A 19073-nucleotide genomic window follows, 5' to 3' on the forward strand; every position below is an offset into this window, starting at 1 on the left:
TATTGAGCTGAATGCATTACTTTCTATTCTACGCATTTTGAGTTATGGATGTCTACATAACTACTCAGCGTGAGGTGGAACGGTATAAATATTGCATGTATCCTACTCAGAACCATGGAATACTCAAATGCAAGGTGAATTCAGGAAGCTACCTCATAACATTTAGAGTGGAACAGTAAATATCTTTGTTTAGTTCTGTAAACGGTCATGTTCCATTGTGTAAAAAAGTTGAAGTTACTAAAAGTAACTTCTCCAACATTGGTAGCACACTCATAAAATCGGTTGCATAGTACTCTAAGTGATGTGGTAAGCAAAATAATAAGGTTTACATCAAGAAATCACATAGTAGTTTCCCGCAAAATTCATCTCTACACTCAATTGAGCTGAATGCATTACTTTCTATTGTATGCATTTTGAGTTATGGATGTGTACATAACTACTCAGGGTGAGGTGCAACGGTATAAATATTGCATGTACCTACTCAGAGCCACAGAATACTCAAATGCAAGTTGAATTCAGGAAGCTACCTCATAACATTTAGAGTGGAACAGTAAATATCTTTGTTTAGTTCTGTAAACGGTAATGTTCCATTGTGTAAAAAAGTTGAAGTTACTAAAACTAACTTATCCGACATTGGTAGCACACTCAGAAAATTGGTTGCATACTACTCTAAATCATATGGTAAGCAAAATAATAAGGTTTACATCAAGTTATCACATAGTATTTTCCCGCAAAATTCATCTCTACACTCTATTGAGCTGAATGCATTACTTTCTGTTCTTTGCATTTTGAGTTATGGATGTGTATATAACTACTCAGGGTGAGGTGGAACGGTATAAATATTGCATGTATCCTACTCAGAGCCATGGAATACTCAAATGCAAGGTGAATTCAGGAAGCAACCTCATAACAGTTAGAGTGGAACAGTAAATATCTTTGTTTAGTTCTGTAAACGGTAATGTTCCATTGTGTAAAAAAGTTGAAGTTACTAAAAGTAACTTATCCGACATTGGTAGCACACTCATAAAATTGGTTGCATACTACTCTAAATCATATGGTAAGCAAAATAATAAGGTTTACATCAAGATATCACATAGTAGTTTCCCGCAAAATTCATCTCTACACTCTATTGAGCTGAATGCATTACTTTCTATTGTATGCATTTTGAGTTATGGATGTGTACATAACTACTCAGGGTGAGGTGCAACGGTATAAATATTGCATGTACCTACTCAGAGCCACAGAATACTCAAATGCAAGTTGAATTCAGGAAGCTACCTCATAACATTTAGAGTGGAACAGTAAATATCTTTGTTTAGTTCTGTAAACGGTAATGTTCCATTGTGTAAAACAGTTGAAGTTACTAAAAGTAACTTCTCCAACATTGGTAGCACACTCATAAAATCGGTTGCATAGTACTCTAAGTGATGTGGTAAGTAAAATAATTAGGTTTACATCAAGTTATCACATAGTAGTTTCCAGCAAAATTCAACTCTACACTCTATTGAGCTGAATGCATTACTTTCTATTCTACGCATTTTGAGTTATGGATGTCTACATAACTACTCAGCGTGAGGTGGAACGGTATAAATATTGCATGTATCCTACTCAGAACCATGGAATACTCAAATGCAAGGTGAATTCAGGAAGCTACCTCATAACATTTAGAGTGGAACAGTAAATATCTTTGTTTAGTTCTGTAAACGGTCATGTTCCATTGTGTAAAAAAGTTGAAGTTACTAAAAGTAACTTCTCCAACATTGGTAGCACACTCATAAAATCGGTTGCATAGTACTCTAAGTGATGTGGTAAGCAAAATAATAAGGTTTACATCAAGAAATCACATAGTAGTTTCCCGCAAAATTCATCTCTACACTCAATTGAGCTGAATGCATTACTTTCTATTGTATGCATTTTGAGTTATGGATGTGTACATAACTACTCAGGGTGAGGTGCAACGGTATAAATATTGCATGTACCTACTCAGAGCCACAGAATACTCAAATGCAAGTTGAATTCAGGAAGCTACCTCATAACATTTAGAGTGGAACAGTAAATATCTTTGTTTAGTTCTGTAAACGGTAATGTTCCATTGTGTAAAAAAGTTGAAGTTACTAAAACTAACTTATCCGACATTGGTAGCACACTCAGAAAATTGGTTGCATACTACTCTAAATCATATGGTAAGCAAAATAATAAGGTTTACATCAAGTTATCACATAGTATTTTCCCGCAAAATTCATCTCTACACTCTATTGAGCTGAATGCATTACTTTCTGTTCTTTGCATTTTGAGTTATGGATGTGTATATAACTACTCAGGGTGAGGTGGAACGGTATAAATATTGCATGTATCCTACTCAGAGCCATGGAATACTCAAATGCAAGGTGAATTCAGGAAGCAACCTCATAACAGTTAGAGTGGAACAGTAAATATCTTTGTTTAGTTCTGTAAACGGTAATGTTCCATTGTGTAAAAAAGTTGAAGTTACTAAAAGTAACTTATCCGACATTGGTAGCACACTCATAAAATTGGTTGCATACTACTCTAAATCATATGGTAAGCAAAATAATAAGGTTTACATCAAGATATCACATAGTAGTTTCCCGCAAAATTCATCTCTACACTCTATTGAGCTGAATGCATTACTTTCTATTGTATGCATTTTGAGTTATGGATGTGTACATAACTACTCAGGGTGAGGTGCAACGGTATAAATATTGCATGTACCTACTCAGAGCCACAGAATACTCAAATGCAAGTTGAATTCAGGAAGCTACCTCATAACATTTAGAGTGGAACAGTAAATATCTTTGTTTAGTTCTGTAAACGGTAATGTTCCATTGTGTAAAACAGTTGAAGTTACTAAAAGTAACTTCTCCAACATTGGTAGCACACTCATAAAATCGGTTGCATAGTACTCTAGGTGATGTGGTAAGCAAAATAATAAGGTTTACATCAAGATATCACATAGTAGTTTCCCGCATAATTCATCTCTACACTCCATTGAGCTGAATGCATTACTTTCTATTGTATGCATTTTGAGTTATGGATGTGTACATAACTACTCAGGGTGAGGTGCAACGGTATAAATATTGCATGTACCTACTCAGAGCCACAGAATACTCAAATGCAAGTTGAATTCAGGAAGCTACCTCATAACATTTAGAGTGGAACAGTAAATATCTTTGTTTAGTTCTGTAAACGGTAATGTTCCATTGTGTAAAAAAGTTGAAGTTACTAAAAGTAACTTATCCGACATTGGTAGCACACTCATAAAATTGGTTGCATACTACTCTAAATCATATGGTAAGCAAAATAATAAGGTTTACATCAAGTTATCACATGGTATTTTCCCGCAAAATTCATCTCTTCACTCTATTGAGCTGAATGCATTACTTTCTGTTCTTTGCATTTTGAGTTATGGATGTGTATATAACTACTCAGGGTGAGGTGGAACGGTATAAATATTGCATGTATCCTACTCAGAGCCATGGAATACTCAAATGCAAGGTGAATTCAGGAAGCTACCTCATAACATTTAGAGTGGAACAGTAAATATCTTTGTTTAGTTCTGTAAACCGTAATGTTCCATTGTGTAAAAAAGTTGAAGTTACTAAAAGTAACTTATCCGACATTGGTAGCACACTCATAAAATTGGATGCATACTACTCTAAATCATATGGTAAGCAAAATAATAAGGTTTACATCAAGTTATCACATAGTAGTTTCCTGCAAAATTCATCTCTACACTCTATTGAGCTGAATGCATTACTTTCTATTCTATGCATTTTGAGTTATGGATGTGTACATAACTACTCAGCGTGAGGTGGAACGGTATAAATATTGCATGTATCCTACTCAGGACCATGGAATACTCAAATGCAAGGTGAATTCAGGAAGCTACCTCATAACATTTAGAGTGGAACTGTAAATATCTTTGTTTAGTTCTGTAAACGGTAATGTTCCATTGTGTAAAAAAGTTGAAGTTACTAAAAGTAACTTCTCCAACATTGGTAGCACACTCATAAAATCGGTTGCATAGTACTCTAAGTGATGTGGTAAGCAAAATAATAAGGTTTACATCAAGATATCACATAGTAGTTTCCCGCAAAATTCATCTCTACACTCTATTGTGCTGAATGCATTACTTTCTATTGTATGCATTTTGAGTTATGGATGTGTACATAACTACTCAGGGTGAGGTGGAACGGTATAAATATTGCATGTATCCTACTCAGAGCCATGGAATACTCAAATGCCAGGTGAATTCAGAAAGCTACCTTATAACATTTAGAGTGGAACAGTAAATATCTTTGTTTAGTTCTGTAAACGGTAATGTTCCATTGTGTAAAAAAGTTGAAGTTAGTAAAAGTAACTTCTCCAACATTGCTAGCACACTCATAAAATTGGTTGCATACTTCTCTAAATCATATGGTAAGCAAAATAATAAGGTTTGCATCAAGTTATCACATAGTAATTTCCTGCAAAATTCATCACTACACTCTATTGAGCTGAATGCATTACTTTCTATTCTATGCATTTTGAGTTATGGATGTGTACATAACTACTCAGGGTGAGGTGGAACGGTATAAATATTGCATGTATCCTACTCAGAGCCATGGAATACTCAAATGCAAGGTGAATTCAGGAAGCTACCTCATAACATTTAGAGTGGAACAGTAAATATCTTTGTTTAGTTCTGTAAACGGTAATGTTCCATTGTGTAAAAAAGTTGAAGTTACTAAAAGTAACTTCTCCAACATTGGTAGCACACTCATAAAATCGGTTGCATAGTACTCTAAGTGATGTGGTAAGTAAAATAATTAGGTTTACATCAAGTTATCACATAGTAGTTTCCAGCAAAATTCAACTCTACACTCTATTGAGCTGAATGCATTACTTTCTATTCTACGCATTTTGAGTTATGGATGTCTACATAACTACTCAGCGTGAGGTGGAACGGTATAAATATTGCATGTACCTACTCAGAGCCACAGAATACTCAAATGCAAGTTGAATTCAGGAAGCTACCTCATAACATTTAGAGTGGAACAGTAAATATCTTTGTTTAGTTCTGTAAACGGTAATGTTCCATTGTGTAAAACAGTTGAAGTTACTAAAAGTAACTTCTCCAACATTGGTAGCACACTCATAAAATCGGTTGCATAGTACTCTAGGTGATGTGGTAAGCAAAATAATAAGGTTTACATCAAGATATCACATAGTAGTTTCCCGCATAATTCATCTCTACACTCCATTGAGCTGAATGCATTACTTTCTATTGTATGCATTTTGAGTTATGGATGTGTACATAACTACTCAGGGTGAGGTGCAACGGTATAAATATTGCATGTACCTACTCAGAGCCACAGAATACTCAAATGCAAGTTGAATTCAGGAAGCTACCTCATAACATTTAGAGTGGAACAGTAAATATCTTTGTTTAGTTCTGTAAACGGTAATGTTCCATTGTGTAAAAAAGTTGAAGTTACTAAAAGTAACTTATCCGACATTGGTAGCACACTCATAAAATTGGTTGCATACTACTCTAAATCATATGGTAAGCAAAATAATAAGGTTTACATCAAGTTATCACATGGTATTTTCCCGCAAAATTCATCTCTTCACTCTATTGAGCTGAATGCATTACTTTCTGTTCTTTGCATTTTGAGTTATGGATGTGTATATAACTACTCAGGGTGAGGTGGAACGGTATAAATATTGCATGTATCCTACTCAGAGCCATGGAATACTCAAATGCAAGGTGAATTCAGGAAGCTACCTCATAACATTTAGAGTGGAACAGTAAATATCTTTGTTTAGTTCTGTAAACCGTAACGTTCCATTGTGTAAAAAAGTTGAAGTTACTAAAAGTAACTTATCCGACATTGGTAGCACACTCATAAAATTGGATGCATACTACTCTAAATCATATGGTAAGCAAAATAATAAGGTTTACATCAAGTTATCACATAGTAGTTTCCTGCAAAATTCATCTCTACACTCTATTGAGCTGAATGCATTACTTTCTATTCTATGCATTTTGAGTTATGGATGTGTACATAACTACTCAGCGTGAGGTGGAACGGTATAAATATTGCATGTATCCTACTCAGGACCATGGAATACTCAAATGCAAGGTGAATTCAGGAAGCTACCTCATAACATTTAGAGTGGAACAGTAAATATCTTTGTTTAGTTCTGTAAACGGTAATGTTCCATTGTGTAAAAAAGTTGAAGTTACTAAAAGTAACTTCTCCAACATTGGTAGCACACTCATAAAATCGGTTGCATAGTACTCTAAGTGATGTGGTAAGCAAAATAATAAGGTTTACATCAAGATATCACATAGTAGTTTCCCGCAAAATTCATCTCTACACTCTATTGTGCTGAATGCATTACTTTCTATTGTATGCATTTTGAGTTATGGATGTGTACATAACTACTCAGGGTGAGGTGGAACGGTATAAATATTGCATGTATCCTACTCAGAGCCATGGAATACTCAAATGCCAGGTGAATTCAGAAAGCTACCTTATAACATTTAGAGTGGAACAGTAAATATCTTTGTTTAGTTCTGTAAACGGTAATGTTCCATTGTGTAAAAAAGTTGAAGTTAGTAAAAGTAACTTCTCCAACATTGCTAGCACACTCATAAAATTGGTTGCATACTTCTCTAAATCATATGGTAAGCAAAATAATAAGGTTTGCATCAAGTTATCACATAGTAATTTCCTGCAAAATTCATCACTACACTCTATTGAGCTGAATGCATTACTTTCTATTCTATGCATTTTGAGTTATGGATGTGTACATAACTACTCAGGGTGAGGTGGAACGGTATAAATATTGCATGTATCCTACTCAGAGCCATGGAATACTCAAATGCAAGGTGAATTCAGGAAGCTACCTCATAACATTTAGAGTGGAACAGTAAATATCTTTGTTTAGTTCTGTAAACGGTAATGTTCCATTGTGTAAAAAAGTTGAAGTTACTAAAAGTAACTTCTCCAACATTGGTAGCACACTCATAAAATCGGTTGCATAGTACTCTAAGTGATGTGGTAAGTAAAATAATTAGGTTTACATCAAGTTATCACATAGTAGTTTCCAGCAAAATTCAACTCTACACTCTATTGAGCTGAATGCATTACTTTCTATTCTACGCATTTTGAGTTATGGATGTCTACATAACTACTCAGCGTGAGGTGGAACGGTATAAATATTGCATGTATCCTACTCAGAACCATGGAATACTCAAATGCAAGGTGAATTCAGGAAGCTACCTCATAACATTTAGAGTGGAACAGTAAATATCTTTGTTTAGTTCTGTAAACGGTAATGTTCCATTGTGTAAAAAAGTTGAAGTTACTAAAAGTAACTTCTCCAACATTGGTAGCACACTCATAAAATCGGTTGCATAGTACTCTAAGTGATGTGGTAAGCAAAATAATAAGGTTTACATCAAGAAATCACATAGTAGTTTCCCGCAAAATTCATCTCTACACTCAATTGAGCTGAATGCATTACTTTCTATTGTATGCATTTTGAGTTATGGATGTGTACATAACTACTCAGGGTGAGGTGCAACGGTATAAATATTGCATGTACCTACTCAGAGCCACAGAATACTCAAATGCAAGTTGAATTCAGGAAGCTACCTCATAACATTTAGAGTGGAACAGTAAATATCTTTGTTTAGTTCTGTAAACGGTAATGTTCCATTGTGTAAAAAAGTTGAAGTTACTAAAAGTAACTTATCCGACATTGGTAGCACACTCATAAAATTGGTTGCATACTACTCTAAATCATATGGTAAGCAAAATAATAAGGATTACATCAAGTTATCACATAGTATTTTCCCGCAAAATTCATCTCTACACTCTATTGAGCTGAATGCATTACTTTCTGTTCTTTGCATTTTGAGTTATGGATGTGTATATAACTACTCAGGGTGAGGTGGAACGGTATAAATATTGCATGTATCCTACTCAGAGCCATGGAATACTCAAATGCAAGGTGAATTCAGGAAGCTACCTCATAACAGTTAGAGTGGAACAGTAAATATCTTTGTTTAGTTCTGTAAACCGTAATGTTCCATTGTGTAAAAAAGTTGAAGTTACTAAAAGTAACTTATCCGACATTGGTAGCACACTCATAAAATTGGATGCATACTACTCTAAATCATATGGTAAGCAAAATAATAAGGTTTACATCAAGTTATCACATAGTAGTTTCCTGCAAAATTCATCTCTACACTCTATTGAGCTGAATGCATTACTTTCTATTCTATGCATTTTGAGTTATGGATGTGTACATAACTACTCAGGGTGAGGTGCAACGGTATAAATATTGCATGTACGTACTCAGAGCCACAGAATACTCAAATGCAAGTTGAATTCAGGAAGCTACCTCATAACATTTAGAGTGGAACAGTAAATATCTTTGTTTAGTTCTGTAAACGGTAATGTTCCATTGTGTAAAAAAGTTGAAGTTACTAAAAGTAACTTATCCGACATTGGTAGCACACTCATAAAATTGGATGCATACTACTCTAAATCATATGGTAAGCAAAATAATAAGGTTTACATCAAGTTATCACATAGTAGTTTCCTGCAAAATTCATCTCTACACTCTATTGAGCTGAATGCATTACTTTCTATTCTATGCATTTTGAGTTATGGATGTGTACATAACTACTCAGGGTGAGGTGCAACGGTATAAATATTGCATGTACGTACTCAGAGCCACAGAATACTCAAATGCAAGTTGAATTCAGGAAGCTACCTCATAACATTTAGAGTGGAACAGTAAATATCTTTGTTTAGTTCTGTAAACGGTAATGTTCCATTGTGTAAAAAAGTTGAAGTTACTAAAAGTAACTTATCCGACATTGGTAGCACACTCATAAAATTGGTTGCATACTACTCTAAATCATATGGTAAGCAAAATAATAAGGTTTACATCAAGATATCACATAGTAGTTTCCCGCAAAATTCATCTCTACACTCTATTGAGCTGAATGCATTACTTTCTATTGTATGCATTTTGAGTTATGGATGTGTACATAACTACTCAGGGTGAGGTGCAACGGTATGAATATTGCATGTACCTACTCAGAGCCACAGAATACTCAAATGCAAGTTGAATTCAGGAAGCTACCTCATAACATTTAGAGTGGAACAGTAAATATCTTTGTTTAGTTCTGTAAACGGTGATGTTCCATTGTGTAAAACAGTTGAAGTTACTAAAAGTAACTTATCCGACATTGGTAGCACACTCATAAAATTGGTTGCATACTACTCTAAATCATATGGTAAGCAAAATAATAAGGTTTACATCAAGTTATCACATGGTATTTTCCCGCAAAATTCATCTCTTCACTCTATTGAGCTGAATGCATTACTTTCTGTTCTTTGCATTTTGAGTTATGGATGTGTATATAACTACTCAGGGTGAGGTGGAACGGTATAAATATTGCATGTATCCTACTCAGAGCCATGGAATACTCAAATGCAAGGTGAATTCAGGAAGCTACCTCATAACATTTAGAGTGGAACAGTAAATATCTTTGTTTAGTTCTGTAAACGGTAATGTTCCATTGTGTAAAAAAGTTGAAGTTACTAAAAGTAACTTCTCCAACATTGGTAGCACACTCATAAAATCGGTTGCATAGTACTCTAAGTGATGTGGTAAGCAAAATAATAAGGTTTACATCAAGATATCACATAGTAGTTTCCCGCAAAATTCATCTCTACACTCTATTGTGCTGAATGCATTACTTTCTATTGTATGCATTTTGAGTTATGGATGTGTACATAACTACTCAGGGTGAGGTGGAACGGTATAAATATTGCATGTATCCTACTCAGAGCCATGGAATACTCAAATGCCAGGTGAATTCAGAAAGCTACCTTATAACATTTAGAGTGGAACAGTAAATATCTTTGTTTAGTTGTGTAAACGGTAATGTTCCATTGTGTAAAAAAGTTGAAGTTAGTAAAAGTAACTTCTCCAACATTGCTAGCACACTCATAAAATTGGTTGCATACTACTCTAAATCATATGGTAAGCAAAATAATAAGGTTTGCATCAAGTTATCACATAGTAATTTCCTGCAAAATTCATCTCTACACTCTATTGAGCTGAATGCATTACTTTCTATTCTATGCATTTTGAGTTATGGATGTGTACATAACTACTCAGGGTGAGGTGGAACGGTATAAATATTGCATGTATCCTACTCAGAGCCATGGAATACTCAAATGCAAGGTGAATTCAGGAAGCTACCTCATAACATTTAGAGTGGAACAGTAAATATCTTTGTTTAGTTCTGTAAACGGTAATGTTCCATTGTGTAAAAAAGTTGAAGTTACTAAAAGTAACTTCTCCAACATTGGTAGCACACTCATAAAATCGGTTGCATAGTACTCTAAGTGATGTGGTAAGTAAAATAATTAGGTTTACATCAAGTTATCACATAGTAGTTTCCAGCAAAATTCAACTCTACACTCTATTGAGCTGAATGCATTACTTTCTATTCTACGCATTTTGAGTTATGGATGTGTACATAACTACTCAGGGTGAGGTGGAACGGTATAAATATTGCATGTATCCTACTCAGAGCCATGGAATACTCAAATGCCAGGTGAATTCAGAAAGCTACCTTATAACATTTAGAGTGGAACAGTAAATATCTTTGTTTAGTTGTGTAAACGGTAATGTTCCATTGTGTAAAAAAGTTGAAGTTAGTAAAAGTAACTTCTCCAACATTGCTAGCACACTCATAAAATTGGTTGCATACTACTCTAAATCATATGGTAAGCAAAATAATTAGGTTTGCATCAAGTTATCACATAGTAATTTCCTGCAAAATTCATCTCTACACTCTATTGAGCTGAATGCATTACTTTCTATTCTATGCATTTTGAGTTATGGATGTGTACATAACTACTCAGGGTGAGGTGGAACGGTATAAATATTGCATGTATCCTACTCAGAGCCATGGAATACTCAAATGCAAGGTGAATTCAGGAAGCTACCTCATAACATTTAGAGTGGAACAGTAAATATCTTTGTTTAGTTCTGTAAACGGTAATGTTCCATTGTGTAAAAAAGTTGAAGTTACTAAAAGTAACTTCTCCAACATTGGTAGCACACTCATAAAATCGGTTGCATAGTACTCTAAGTGATGTGGTAAGTAAAATAATTAGGTTTACATCAAGTTATCACATAGTAGTTTCCAGCAAAATTCAACTCTACACTCTATTGAGCTGAATGCATTACTTTCTATTCTACGCATTTTGATTTATGGATGTCTACATAACTACTCAGCGTGAGGTGGAACGGTATAAATATTGCATGTATCCTACTCAGAACCATGGAATACTCAAATGCAAGGTGAATTCAGGAAGCTACCTCATAACATTTAGAGTGGAACAGTAAATATCTTTGTTTAGTTCTGTAAACGGTAATGTTCCATTGTGTAAAAAAGTTGAAGTTACTAAAAGTAACTTCTCCAACATTGGTAGCACACTCATAAAATCGGTTGCATAGTACTCTAAGTGATGTGGTAAGCAAAATAATAAGGTTTACATCAAGAAATCACATAGTAGTTTCCCGCAAAATTCATCTCTACACTCAATTGAGCTGAATGCATTACTTTCTATTGTATGCATTTTGAGTTATGGATGTGTACATAACTACTCAGGGTGAGGTGCAACGGTATAAATATTGCATGTACCTACTCAGAGCCACAGAATACTCAAATGCAAGTTGAATTCAGGAAGCTACCTCATAACATTTAGAGTGGAACAGTAAATATCTTTGTTTAGTTCTGTAAACGGTAATGTTCCATTGTGTAAAAAAGTTGAAGTTACTAAAAGTAACTTATCCGACATTGGTAGCACACTCATAAAATTGGTTGCATACTACTCTAAATCATATGGTAAGCAAAATAATAAGGTTTACATCAAGATATCACATAGTAGTTTCCCGCAAAATTCATCTCTACACTCTATTGAGCTGAATGCATTACTTTCTATTGTATGCATTTTGAGTTATGGATGTGTACATAACTACTCAGGGTGAGGTGCAACGGTATAAATATTGCATGTACCTACTCAGAGCCACAGAATACTCAAATGCAAGTTGAATTCAGGAAGCTACCTCATAACATTTAGAGTGGAACAGTAAATATCTTTGTTCAGTTCTGTAAACGGTAATGTTCCATTGTGTAAAACAGTTGAAGTTACTAAAAGTAACTTCTCCAACATTGGTAGCACACTCATAAAATCGGTTGCATACTACTCTAAATCATATGGTAAGCAAAATAATAAGGTTTACATCAAGTTATCACATGGTATTTTCCCGCAAAATTCATCTCTTCCCTCTATTGAGCTGAATGCATTACTTTCTGTTCTTTGCATTTTGAGTTATGGATGTGTATATAACTACTCAGGGTGAGGTGGAACGGTATAAATATTGCATGTATCCTACTCAGAGCCATGGAATACTCAAATGCAAGGTGAATTCAGGAAGCTACCTCATAACATTTAGAGTGGAACAGTAAATATCTTTGTTTAGTTCTGTAAACCGTAATGTTCCATTGTGTAAAAAAGTTGAAGTTACTAAAAGTAACTTATCCGACATTGGTAGCACACTCATAAAATTGGATGCATACTACTCTAACTCATATGGTAAGCAAAATAATAAGGTTTACATCAAGTTATCACATAGTAGTTTCCTGCAAAATTCATCTCTACACTCTATTGAGCTGAATGCATTACTTTCTATTCTATGCATTTTGAGTTATGGATGTGTACATAACTACTCAGCGTGAGGTGGAACGGTATAAATATTGCATGTATCCTACTCAGGACCATGGAATACTCAAATGCAAGGTGAATTCAGGAAGCTACCTCATAACATTTAGAGTGGAACAGTAAATATCTTTGTTTAGTTCTGTAAACGGTAATGTTCCATTGTGTAAAAAAGTTGAAGTTACTAAAAGTAACTTCTCCAACATTGGTAGCACACTCATAAAATCGGTTGCATACTTCTCTAAATCATATGGTAAGCAAAATAATAAGGTTTGCATCAAGTTATCACATAGTAATTTCCTGCAAAATTCATCACTACACTCTATTGAGCTGAATGCATTACTTTCTATTCTATGCATTTTGAGTTATGGATGTGTACATAACTACTCAGGGTGAGGTGGAACGGTATAAATATTGCATGTATCCTACTCAGAGCCATGGAATACTCAAATGCAAGGTGAATTCAGGAAGCTACCTCATAACATTTAGAGTGGAACAGTAAATATCTTTGTTTAGTTCTGTAAACGGTAATGTTCCATTGTGTAAAAAAGTTGAAGTTACTAAAAGTAACTTCTCCAACATTGGTAGCACACTCATAAAATCGGTTGCATAGTACTCTAAGTGATGTGGTAAGTAAAATAATTAGGTTTACATCAAGTTATCACATAGTAGTTTCCAGCAAAATTCAACTCTACACTCTATTGAGCTGAATGCATTACTTTCTATTCTATGCATTTTGAGTTATGGATGTCTACATAACTACTCAGCGTGAGGTGGAACGGTATAAATATTGCATGTATCCTACTCAGAACCATGGAATACTCAAATGCAAGGTGAATTCAGGAAGCTACCTCATAACATTTAGAGTGGAACAGTAAATATCTTTGTTTAGTTCTGTAAACGGTAATGTTCCATTGTGTAAAAAAGTTGAAGTTACTAAAAGTAACTTCTCCAACATTGGTAGCACACTCATAAAATCGGTTGCATAGTACTCTACGTGATGTGGTAAGCAAAATAATAAGGTTTACATCAAGAAATCACATAGTAGTTTCCCGCAAAATTCATCTCTACACTCAATTGAGCTGAATGCATTACTTTCTATTGTATGCATTTTGAGTTATGGATGTGTACATAACTACTCAGGGTGAGGTGCAACGGTATAAATATTGCATGTACCTACTCAGAGCCACAGAATACTCAAATGCAAGTTGAATTCAGGAAGCTACCTCATAACATTTAGAGTGGAACAGTAAATATCTTTGTTTAGTTCTGTAAACGGTAATGTTCCATTGTGTAAAAAAGTTGAAGTTACTAAAAGTAACTTATCCGACATTGGTAGCACACTCATAAAATTGGTTGCATACTACTCTAAATCATATGGTAAGCAAAATAATAAGGTTTACATCAAGTTATCACATGGTATTTTCCCGCAAAATTCATCTCTTCACTCTATTGAGTTGAATGCATTACTTTCTGTTCTTTGCATTTTGAGTTATGGATGTGTATATAACTACTCAGGGTGAGGTGGAACGGTATAAATATTGCATGTATCCTACTCAGAGCCATGGAATACTCAAATGCAAGGTGAATTCAGGAAGCTACCTCATAACATTTAGAGTGGAACAGTAAATATCTTTGTTTAGTTCTGTAAACCGTAATGTTCCATTGTGTAAAAAAGTTGAAGTTACTAAAAGTAACTTCTCCAACATTGGTAGCACACTCATAAAATCGGTTGCATAGTACTCTAAGTGATGTGGTAAGCAAAATAATAAGGTTTACATCAAGATATCACATAGTAGTTTCCCGCAAAATTCATCTCTACACTCTATTGTGCTGAATGCATTACTTTCTATTGTATGCATTTTGAGTTATGGATGTGTACATAACTACTCAGGGTGAGGTGGAACGGTATAAATATTGCATGTATCCTACTCAGAGCCATGGAATACTCAAATGCCAGGTGAATTCAGAAAGCTACCTTATAACATTTAGAGTGGAACAGTAAATATCTTTGTTTAGTTCTGTAAACGGTAATGTTCCATTGTGTAAAAAAGTTGAAGTTAGTAAAAGTAACTTCTCCAACATTGCTAGCACACTCATAAAATTGGTTGCATACTTCTCTAAATCATATGGTAAGCAAAATAATAAGGTTTGCATCAAGTTATCACATAGTAATTTCCTGCAAAATTCATCACTACACTCTATTGAGCTGAATGCATTACTTTCTATTCTATGCATTTTGAGTTATGGATGTGTACATAACTACTCAGGGTGAGGTGGAACGGTCTAAATATTGCATGTATCCTACTCAGAGCCATGGAATACTCAAATGCAAGGTGAATTCAGGAAGCTACCTCATAACATTTAGAGTGGAACAGTAAATATCTTTGTTTAGTTCTGTAAACGGTAATGTTCCATTGTGTAAAAAAGTTGAAGTTACTAAAAGTAACTTCTCCAACATTGGTAGCACACTCATAAAATCGGTTGCATAGTACTCTAAGTGATGTGGTAAGTAAAATAATTAGGTTTACATCAAGTTATCACATAGTAGTTTCCAGCAAAATTCAACTCTACACTCTATTGAGCTGAATGCAATACTTTCTATTCTACGCATTTTGAGTTATGGATGTCTACATAACTACTCAGCGTGAGGTGGAACGGTATAAATATTGCATGTATCCTACTCAGAACCATGGAATACTCAAATGCAAGGTGAATTCAGGAAGCTACCTCATAACATTTAGAGTGGAACAGTAAATATCTTTGTTTAGTTCTGTAAACGGTAATGTTCCATTGTGTAAAAAAGTTGAAGTTACTAAAAGTAACTTCTCCAACATTGGTAGCACACTCATAAAATCGGTTGCATAGTACTCTAAGTGATGTGGTAAGCAAAATAATAAGGTTTACATCAAGAAATCACATAGTAGTTTCCCGCAAAATTCATCTCTACACTCAATTGAGCTGAATGCATTACTTTCTATTGTATGCATTTTGAGTTATGGATGTGTACATAACTACTCAGGGTGAGGTGCAACGGTATAAATATTGCATGTACCTACTCAGAGCCACAGAATACTCAAATGCAAGTTGAATTCAGGAAGCTACCTCATAACATTTAGAGTGGAACAGTAAATATCTTTGTTTAGTTCTGTAAACGGTAATGTTCCATTGTGTAAAAAAGTTGAAGTTACTAAAAGTAACTTATCCGACATTGGTAGCACACTCATAAAATTGGTTGCATACTACTCTAAATCATATGGTAAGCAAAATAATAAGGTTTACATCAAGTTATCACATAGTATTTTCCCGCAAAATTCATCTCTACACTCTATTGAGCTGAATGCATTACTTTCTGTTCTTTGCATTTTGAGTTATGGATGTGTATATAACTACTCAGGGTGAGGTGTAACGGTATAAATATTGCATGTATTGTTATGATACCAGCCCCCTCCTTTGTGAGAATTGCAAGAGCCCTAGAAAAGGGGGGGGTCAATGACCCAAAAGAGAGAGAGAGAGACAGGCTGAATGGACACAGGAAATGGAAAGACATTCCACTGGGACAAAAGCTGGTGACTGTGGCATTGTTCTCAGGAGACACCTGGGAACTGCAGACGTGCCAACTCGCAGGGACATTGTAAAGCCCTCGGGCAAAGTGGGCTGGTTGAGAGAGAGAGGTTGCATCACCTGCAACCTGATTGACACCTGAGATCCCGTGAGGCAGTATAAAGAAGGGTCTGAAAGAGGACGACCCTCAGACGCACCAAGGAGACACCAAGAAGCACGATAACGCTTCCCGTGGGAACGGGAAGCCATTTTGAAATAAGCCACGTGCGTTAAATTCCGAATGCGGGGTTTGTGGCTGGAACCAACGGAAGATCGCTTTTAACTAACAACGGGGAAGATCGCTCCCCTGATTCCATGGATGTTTCGGGCAAGTTTTTCCGTTTTATCTCTCTCTCTCTCCAACACGTGAAACCAAAAGCCTGCAGACTTCAGAGTGACTCTTTATATTTCCAATTGGACTCAGTATTATATACCCTAGACAACGAAAGAGCTTATTTCTGATTGATTATGGTTACACCGGTGTTTTAGATTGAGTTTTGACGATTTGACTGTTTTGTATTAACCATACGTTTGTGCCCTTATTGAATAAAACGTTTGAAAATAGTAGCATCCGACTCAGCTGATCCATCTATCTTTGCTGGTAAGTTACCTGGTTACGGGGTTTTCGTAACAAGTGGGGTTCTCGTCTCGGGATTTGACACCAAAAAGGGGGGAGGTCAGTGAATCGGGCTGTAAGTCCAAACTTAAATCTGGTTACGCAGGTAGTCAGACGGGAAACCAGCAAAGATGGATGTGGGTGAATTCATGAGAAACCCGACGGTAGAGGCGCTAGGGAAGGCTACAAAATCAGACTTAGTAAGTTTGGCGCAGGCCTTAGACCTCACAGCGGTGAAGCCAGCAATGAAAAAGCAGGAAGTGCTAAGGGTCATACAACAGCACTACGTGGGGAAGAAGGTGTTTACAGCTGAGGATTTGGAAAATATTCCCGAAAGGAGATTAGTGAGTGGGACAAATCAGGCAGAGTTGGAGAAAGCAAGGCTGGAACATGAGTTTAAAATAAAGCAGCTAGAAATAGACGCAGCTCAGAAGGCTGCAGAGAGAGAAGCCGAGAGAGCCGAGAGGGCAAGAGAAGCCGAGAGGGCAAGAGAAGCCGAGAGGGCAAGAGAAGCCGAGAGGGAAAGAGAGCAGGTGTTCAAACTAAAGCAGCTAGAAGCAGAAGAGAGAGAGAAACAGAGGAACTATGAATTGGAGCTGGACAGGCGGAAACAAGAGCGAAGAACTCAAGGGGGAGAGAAAGAGGGGTTTGATATTAGTCGGGCGTTGAGGTTGGTCCCCCCGTTCGAGGAGACGGATGTTGATAGTTATTTCTTGCTCTTTGAAAAGGTGGCAGAGAATCAGCAGTGGCCCAGAGAGCAATGGGTGGCGTTGTTACAAAGTGTGTTACGAGGAAAAGTACAGCGGGTATATGCCGCGCTGCCCACAGAAAGGGACGGGAATTATGATCAAGTAAAGGAGGCCATTCTCCGAGGTTACGAGTTAGTACCTGAGGCGTATAGACAAAGGTTCCGAAATTTAAAAAGAGGGTGGAATCAAACGTATACCGAGCTAGCCCATGAGAAGGGTGTGCTCTTGAATCGTTGGTGCACAGCTGAAAAGGTGGCCGAGGACTATGGGCGTCTCAGGGAGCTAGTTTTGATTGAGGAATTTAAAAGTTGCGTTCCGGAAGAGATCCGAATGTATTTAAGTGAGAGGACGAATCAGTCCATCTCAGAGATGGCTAGGCTCGCAGATGAATATGCCCTAACCCACAAGACAAAGTTTTCCTCGCCACAAAGTTACCCGAGAGACCGTCGGAATGGTAGGGACAGTCCGCCGGCTAAGGGAGAGACTCCACCGGGAGCTAGCACAAAAAGTGAGGATAACAGACAGGAAACCTGGAGATCTCCTGGTTTAAACTGTTTTAATTGTGGAAAGGTGGGACATATTGCATCAAACTGCTTTGCTCTGAGAAAGGAGCCAGAGAGGGAGAGAGCAGCGATCGCTATCGGGCGTGCAGTGGTAATCAGGACGTTGACAAGAGGGCCCCAGGTAGATGGAGTACCGGAGGGGCGGGGGACATTTAGTTCCGAAGGAACCGTGTCTTTGAGGGAAGGGGACCCCCCCATCCCTGTACGAATTTGGAGAGACACGGGGGCGGAACTATCGTTAATTAGCCGTAATGTGTTAAATTTCGGCCCTCGGACGGGGGAGGTTGCCCTGAGAGGAATCGGGAACCAGATCACGGTCGTGCCTTTGCATAGGGTCTTTCTCGATTGCGAGTTGGTGTCGGGACCTGTGGAGCTAGGAGTCCTGCCGGAGTTACCGGGGGAGGGCGTGGACCTCCTGTTGGGTAATGACCTCGCGGCTGGGAAGATGGGAACCGCCCTGATAGTTGAGGCCCCGCCCATGGAGTCCCCGAGCTATCGCGCATGCGCGGTCACTCGCAGCCTGTCGAGAGCGGCGACTGGGACCGCGCGCAGTTTGAAATTGGCCCAGACGTTTTTACCGACCCTACACCACGAGGGTTCAGAGGGTGGTAAAACGGAAGGTAGTAAAGTAAAATGGGGTAAGGGTAAGGAGATAGCCCTCCCCTTAGTGAAGAGAAAGGTCCTAGAGGTAGGAAATAAAGATGAGAAACGGATAAAG

Source organism: Hemitrygon akajei, chromosome 16, assembly GCF_048418815.1.
Source record: "Hemitrygon akajei chromosome 16, sHemAka1.3, whole genome shotgun sequence".
Lineage (NCBI taxonomy): Eukaryota > Metazoa > Chordata > Chondrichthyes > Myliobatiformes > Dasyatidae > Hemitrygon > Hemitrygon akajei.